General features: G+C 38.3%; 1 long non-coding RNA gene across 1 annotated transcript; it reads right to left on the reverse strand.

The window, feature by feature from the left end:
• Positions 1-235: 235 nt before the first annotated feature.
• On the reverse strand, positions 236-1974 carry LOC140165348 (uncharacterized). Its single transcript, XR_011860685.1, has 3 exons — positions 1931-1974; positions 1299-1384; positions 236-629 (listed from the first exon to the last, which is right to left on the reverse strand). It is a non-coding gene; the product is annotated as an uncharacterized lncRNA (long non-coding RNA).
• Between the last annotated feature and the right edge of the window lie 5618 nt (positions 1975-7592).

Genomic DNA, 7592 nt, shown 5'->3' on the forward strand with positions numbered 1-7592 from the left:
AATATTAAGCAAAAAACACTTTCGAGTTGTATTGAGGCTCCATCTGCAGCTGGAACAAAGCAGTATTTTAAACTAAAAGAATGAAAAGAATACAAAATTAAATATAATATTCTGCATTTTTCCTGGTTTTATTTTCAAAATAGGTATCAAATAAATCACAATATAGCATGTCTATTGTCTCATTACCCAATGTGAGCAAACATAGAATAAAATAGAAGCCGGTCGACGGTCACCTCTCCCAAAACTTTTGATGTGAAAAAGTCATTTGAAAATTAATGTTATAGATGCTGAGTGTTTTAAATGGGACAGAAATTAAGTCTTCACTTCATTATGTTTTAACACTCAAGAATTGTCTAACGTTACCAGGTTCTTTAGTAGCTGATATAGTGTCCAGGAACTGCCAAATAGCAGTGATCAGCCTGTACTGGATATGCTAAGTCATTGTATGTGAAGGATTTGGTATATCTTTTCCACAAGTTCTACAACTTTCATCACTGTTGCGCATTGAAAAAGCTTGCCTATCCATTTATATAAAAACACAGTTCTGGATTCAACTTGCTTCACAAGTATATAAATGGCAGCGTGCGTCCAGTAAAGTTGGCGAGGAACCAGTCCAAAGCTGTGCCTTCCTGAAACATGTAAAATAAAAGAAAATGTAATAAAGGACATTAATTTCATGGATTGGGACTATTCAAGGGAAATAAAGCTGCCTTAAAATAGAAAATCCACCACCTTTTCATTGTATCAACCATAAATCAAAATTTGTTTGGTACTCGAAAGTGATGAAGCAGATGGAAGGTTTAAAACACAAATAACTAAATTTATGCATGTCTTATTTTTAAACTGTCTATAATTGGTCAGAAGGTATATAACCAAAAATGAAAACTCTTGCTGAAATTCTTGAAATATTAAAGCAAATATGACATATTTACATGTAATTTACATTGTAATCACCCATTGCATTGGCATTTCTACTTTCATGCGATTTTGCAAATATTTAAAATATCTTTATAATTATTATATTATTATTCCTGTGATAGCGGGCAATGCTATTTTCAAGGGACACAAACTTTAGGAGACAAGAATTTACAGAAATGGTAAACAAGATAATTATAAGATTCGCGGTTGATTATTCAAAGTTCACGATAGCCAACACCTGTCGGTGAGGATAAGGGGTTATGTAGGGGTTTCCCTTGGCATTTGAGGTTTCATGAACTACACATTCAATGAACTACATGTATTCTGAAATGCACAAAGAAATTGGCAAGTTAAATGCAACATTATTGATAGAAATTTACCTGTTGACTGACGTTCGTGCATCTTTCTTCAATACCTTTCCTGGAAAGAGGTAGGGCAGCACAAAAATCCCAAAGTCACATCTGATCTGTAAGTAAAATATAGATCAATATTATAAATGCACTGAAAAAGAAAACTGCCTATGGAAAAAAATTTCAAGTGATATTTTGCAATGGTTTCACTCTCCTACTACATATAACTGCAAAAAAAAAGTTATGTGGCACGAGTCAACATCAGGATCAGGGACGTAGCAAGAGCTTTGGGGCATATGGACAAGGAGTAGTGTGAGGCCTTCTAAACATCTCCTTTATCAGCCCTGATCCCTATCCACTTCATTTTCGCTTTTGGTCGGGGCCCATGGACTTTGTCCACCCTATCCGCTTGCTACATGTACGCCCCTGGTCCCCGGGCCTGGTCCACATCAGCGTATATGTACTTCGAGGTTGCGCTCAGACTAGTACATTAGTTACGATCGCAAATACACAGCTAGCATGGTGAGCCGATGACAATTACTGATAAGCTTAACTAACTTAAAAACCTGTCTATATCCGGTTCAAATCATACAATAAGATTTCTAAATTGTGTAACAGGTATATGGACATAAAGTTATGAATAATAGTAATGAAATTAGTACCTTCAAACATTGGTTGTACTGCTGACAAACTCCATTCCACCAGCGGACACTGCACCCGCATCCCGGCTCCGCTTTTATACGCCATGATGACATGAATTTTAATACGTCGTCGAATTAAACTTACTCCGCGTGTTGAATTTACTACGCGATTTGAGTAAAATACAATGTGGCGATTAAAATATTTTACTTCTTTCCATTGACCATTTTTTTTTTTTTTTTAGAGTTGTGTCAAATATCGTCTTTTACTCGTTGATGAGTAAATAATTGGTCTATTTTTTAATCAACATACTTTAGTCGGTAGCACTTTAGGGGAGAGCGGGGAGTGTTCGCCCTATTTTTTTCTGACCAGCCTAGCGATGTCAATTTTAAGGTTAGGGATGACCTGATTAGCCTATGTGAAAGCCGTATGTCTTAGCTATATTCGGCCACAATCCCAGAACTATAGGCCTTACAATAGCAACAGGATAGGACAAACAAAAAAGTTTTGCAAAGTGGCGAACTTGCCCCATATTGGGGCAGGTTCGCCCATATGGTGGGGTAAGTTCACCCTAATCACAAAAAAAGGTTAAAACATTGCATAACAATAACATATTCAATGCAAACATTTAGCAAGAGTATACAGGGCATTCATTCTCTTCTGGGGAGTCACTAAATTTGTTGCAGGGGTTGGGTCAGGGTAAAATGTAGGGGTCCAAAGTAAGCTTAAACGTATCATATTTACAACTTCGGGGAAAAATGGATTAGGACATAAACGGTGGTATGAGTAATACCGATATCACATAACTTTAAAAAAACATGTTTTCAGTAGTTTTACCTTGTTTAATGGTTTAATTATCAATATTTTGCATAATATGCTGATGGGGCAGGTCCGCCCTCCAGTTTGGGGGTAAGTCCGCCTGGGGAAGATATAGGGCGAACATGCCCCATCCTCAAAAGGGCGAACGAGCCCCTTGTGCACATTTTTGTATTTTCTTCAGGGTATGCAAAACACAAATCGAATAAGGAGTTTATAACTGCATTAAATCTTTGACAAATCCCATATGTTCCCAATACAGATTTCCATTAAAACCATCTGTATTTATGCATCAATGATAAAACAACATTATTAATGCAGGAAAAAATTACGTTTTGGTGTAAATTTTTTGTTTTGGCTGCAGTTCGATGAACACGTCCCTATATATCACGCAGCTAATATGAGAAGTTTATAATGACCTATGTCACCTAATTTTGCCATCACCAAATTCCCTGATAGCCGTAGTGCTGAGAAACAAGGGGTGGGCGAACCTTCCCCTAGGGCGAACACTCCCCGCTCTCCCCTACTCCTTATTTTTTGCTGTGTAGGAAGTCCCACGTGGCTAATAATGCATAATATCGAGCATTAGTTTTAATTACTTTTTATTTTATTTTTTTACCAAAGTAAGTTAAGATTAACTTATTCAGTGGAGCTATATATGTAGGCCGATTTAAATCAGATTCATTTGACATGAATGGTTAAGGTTTATGATATTATCTGGTCTGCGACGAACATGATATTAACCTGAATTTGAACCGTGCACTCTAATTCCCCGATTAAAGAAGCCTTTAAACAATGTTAAACTTTCTTAACTCTGCGTTCCTCGGCTGTCTCCTTACATAAGTTTTAAAAGGTTTATAAGATTAAACAATATTATTGTAAATCTTTAACTCAAGCTTTAAACTGCAATTAGTTAAAACTATAAACAGTAGAACAAGTTAAAAGCGCATACGTTATGATTGTATTAAAATGGTGAAGTTTTTGTCCTTAATAGTTTAAACGGTTTAATCCATTAATGGTTTAAATAAGTGCAGAAGACTGATGTAATGGAATTGTGAATTCTTTCCTTTCTGTAGATTAAAAAATAAGGTGTACCTGATTCCCGAACCCTGTTATTGCTTTTGCCTTGCATTGGTCGTTAACTTTTTGCCAATCATTAGTAATGGAAAGTAGTGCGCCAATGACGTTGAAATTAGGAAATGACTCCATGCTCTCGCGAGGTGAACGTGAGGGGATAGGAATGGAGTGAGACCATGTGATGCGTCGTTAAAACAGTGTTTTTGGATGGGGTGTAACTACACACTAAAAACTACGGCGTTATATTTTCCGTGGTCATTTTGAATTGACCACGTTTGGGGTTGTTTTGACCCTTCAAGGGGGTTGTACTGTTTTAATTTGACCACATTCACGAGGTCATTTTAGCCACGACGAACGTGGTCAAAAACTTAGTGGTCATTTTGCCGATACCGTCGCGCATTGATATCAGTTTCAATCTTCCGCTTTGAAAATCTCAATTCATAAATGAGTTTAAACATGAGCTGCAATTAATGTTTGTTGATTAATAAATAAAACTAATTTTTTGACCGAAGTTACCCAATTTGTCAACTTTATAATGACTTGCATTTCGAACTATTTGCACACACGGTGTGCATCGGCTCACGTGGTCACATCAGCGCCATATTTGTTCTGATTGTGCAGCTCAGCGGATTGTCGTGTGTGCTTGTCTGCATGATGGAATATGAAAAGTTAGTTGAAAAGTGAGACTGCAAGGATGCATATAGACCCTTGTCTATGCACGCAGATTCATTCCAATTTCATGCTGTCGTGGCTGGTGTCTTGGCTGCAGTTGTTATAAGCTTATATCATGTATCTATACTATTAAAGAGGAACTTGCCGATAATCGATACTTTGAAGAGGAACTGATCGATTCATCGGTATCATGTCAGAGATTATAGATGACAAATAAATTAATAAATAGATAAATAAATAAGTTCTAGCATTTCCAGATAAATGGTAATTGCATAGATAAATAGATAAATTAATAAATACAAATAATTATTTGGATTTATTGGGTGGATCAACCAATGGTGGCCCGTCATTTCGTTGCCATGCTATAGGCCTACGCACAGTAATACGCACACACGCATAGCAACCCAGCGAGCGAGCACGCGTCAACCTCAAGACGGTACGAAAATTGCGACGGTAAACAATGTAAATGCTAGAAGATTTTAAGCAGTTATGTCATCATATTGAGGGGGGTCACCGACCATGGGGGGGCTTGATGGCCGCAGTTTTTCGGCAATTTTCCTGTGGAATTTTCTAAATTTTCAGATCGATTGGAGGCACATGCCTGTCCATATCACGCTACACGCAACTGATTTAAAGGTATGTAAATTTGTAATTTGAAAATAAATTTTGAGTTTTGATGCCTTTGACTATAACTTGAGTAGGCCTAGAGAGGAAGAAAGACAGAGCAGGAGAAAGGGAAAGAAAAACCTAACGTAAGAGATATAGATAGAAGGAAAAAGACACAGAGAGGGAAAATGAGAAAGAAGTAAAGAAATGATGTGAGCAAAAGTAAAGAGAGATAGAAGGACTGAGAACGAAGGAAAATAAAGAAAGAAATGAAAGGAAAGAAAGGTTTAATGACAAGGAGCCCTGGCGAGAAATAAATAAATAAATGGTGGGAAAGGGTAGGAAAGAAAGAAAGTGAGGACGGAAGGAAGAAAGAAAGAAAGAAAGAAAGTTAAAAAAAGGTATGGCCTACCTTAAAATACGCAAAATGGATTTGTGTTTTGGTCAAATTCTAATATGCAAACACGCGTTATTGGGCTGGTAAAAGCGATACCAATTGCCATAATTACCATTTCCCCACCCACCACCTGAAGTTACGCCTATGTAACTCAACCTTCTTGAAACCCAATGTTGCTATAGTATAGGCCTACTTGATGAAAAAGAAACAAATTTAAAAGAAAGAACGAACGAATGAAAGAAAGAAACGGCCACATACATGCGTGCAAAAGTGGAACATATTCGCACGAAGAAAGAAAGAAAGAAAGAAAGAAAGACAAAGAAAGAAAGACAGACAGACAGAAAGAAAGACAACGAAAGAAAGACAGAAAGAAAGAAAGACAGAAAGAAAGAAAGAAAGAAAGAAAGACAAAGAAAGAAAGACAAAGAAAGAAAGACGGAAAGAAAGAAAGAAAGAAAGAAAGACGGAAAGAAAGACGGAAAGAAAGACAGACAGACAGACAGACAGAAAGAAAGAAAGACAACGAAAGAAAGACAGACAGAAAGAAAGACAGAAAGAAAGAAAGACAAAGAAAGAAAGAAAGAAAGAATGAAAGAAAGAATGAAAGAAAGAAAGCAAGCAAGAAAGAGAAAGGGTGAGAGAAACGAAAAGAAAGAATGGGAAAGACAAAAAGACAGACAGACAGAAAGAAAGAAAGAAAGAGCTAGAGAGAGAGAGACAGAGAGAAAGAAAGAAAGGGAACAAGCAAGAAAATAAAAAGGAGAGAATTGGAATGAAATAACGGGAAAGCAGTGGTGCGCGCAAAGGGGGGGGGCAGGCAGGCAATTCCCTCCCCCACTTTTGTTGGTCATTCAGGGGATTCGCGGGAAAAATTTGCCCCTTCACACTCCTAATCAGACTCCATGCGGGGGAACTGAACAACCTCCCCCCCCCTTTCAATGTGCTGCCCACGCCACTACGGGAAAGCAAGAAATGGAAAGAGATAGAGAGAGAAACTGAAAGAAAAAAATAAGTCAAAAGGGTGTTTGGTACACAAATTACGCAAAAGATTATGCTAAAGGAAATCGTTTGCAAAATGGAGGCAACAAATTGTACCACATCACTGACCGAGTAGGCCCTAATAATTGAGCTGTTATCGATACCAATTGTCATGATTACCATTTTCCATCGTTTATGCTAACCGCTCCCGTTTACTAACCGCTCCCGTTTACTCATCTAGCGGGGGCCGCGCGAAGCGCGGTACCCATAGTAGCTTATAATACGTGAACTGTCATAGGCGATGACTGACTGTGTGTGAGTGTGATACACAGACGCATTTTGCAGTTTGCTGTTTATGTAATGCTTTCTCTGTGCAGAAACACACTTATGTCCTGGTGGGACCAGCATGACCATAGGCCTACTAAAAAATCCAAACAACCCCTAAATGTGGTTATTGAGTAACCCTATAAAACAACCCTTTCAAATGGGTCATTTCATTTGACCCCGAAATGAGGTCATTAAGTAACCCAATAAGGCAACCCTTTTGAAGGGGGCATTTCATTTGACCCCGAAATGTGGTAATATTTTGACCCCAATGGGGTTACTATTTGACCCAAATACGTAGTCATTGCAATGACCCCGACCAATGGGGTCAAAATGACCCCGTTAGTGGTATGGTGTTTAGTTGATAACTATGCTGGGGTCAAAAATGACCCCGTTTGGGTCATTTTTTGACCCCGTAGTTTTAAGTGTGTAACAGACACAATTGATCACAAATTTGCTCATTCACTCTTGAAGACGAAAGTCAAAGTCCTGCTTGTATAGAGTCCCATGTGCATGTTGTCCAGTCACCCAATGGGGCAACAGTCACTTAGAAGACCCGTTACTCAGAAGGCACACTATTCAGAAAACCCGTCACCCAGAAGGTCCGCTATTCAGAATTCTGACAGGGTTAGGGTTATGGTTATGGGTTAGGGTTAGGGTTATGGCTTAGGATTAGGGCTAGGGTTAGGGTTAGGAGTTGGGTTAGGATTAGGGTTAGGGGTAACTCAGTTCTTTCAAATGATTAAAACAGCCCATTATAGTCAGAATTCTGAATAGTGGGCATTCTGAGTAGCGGGTCTTCTAGGTATTAACGG

Source organism: Amphiura filiformis, chromosome 12 (genome assembly GCF_039555335.1).
Source record: "Amphiura filiformis chromosome 12, Afil_fr2py, whole genome shotgun sequence".
Taxonomy (NCBI): Eukaryota; Metazoa; Echinodermata; class Ophiuroidea; order Amphilepidida; family Amphiuridae; genus Amphiura; species Amphiura filiformis.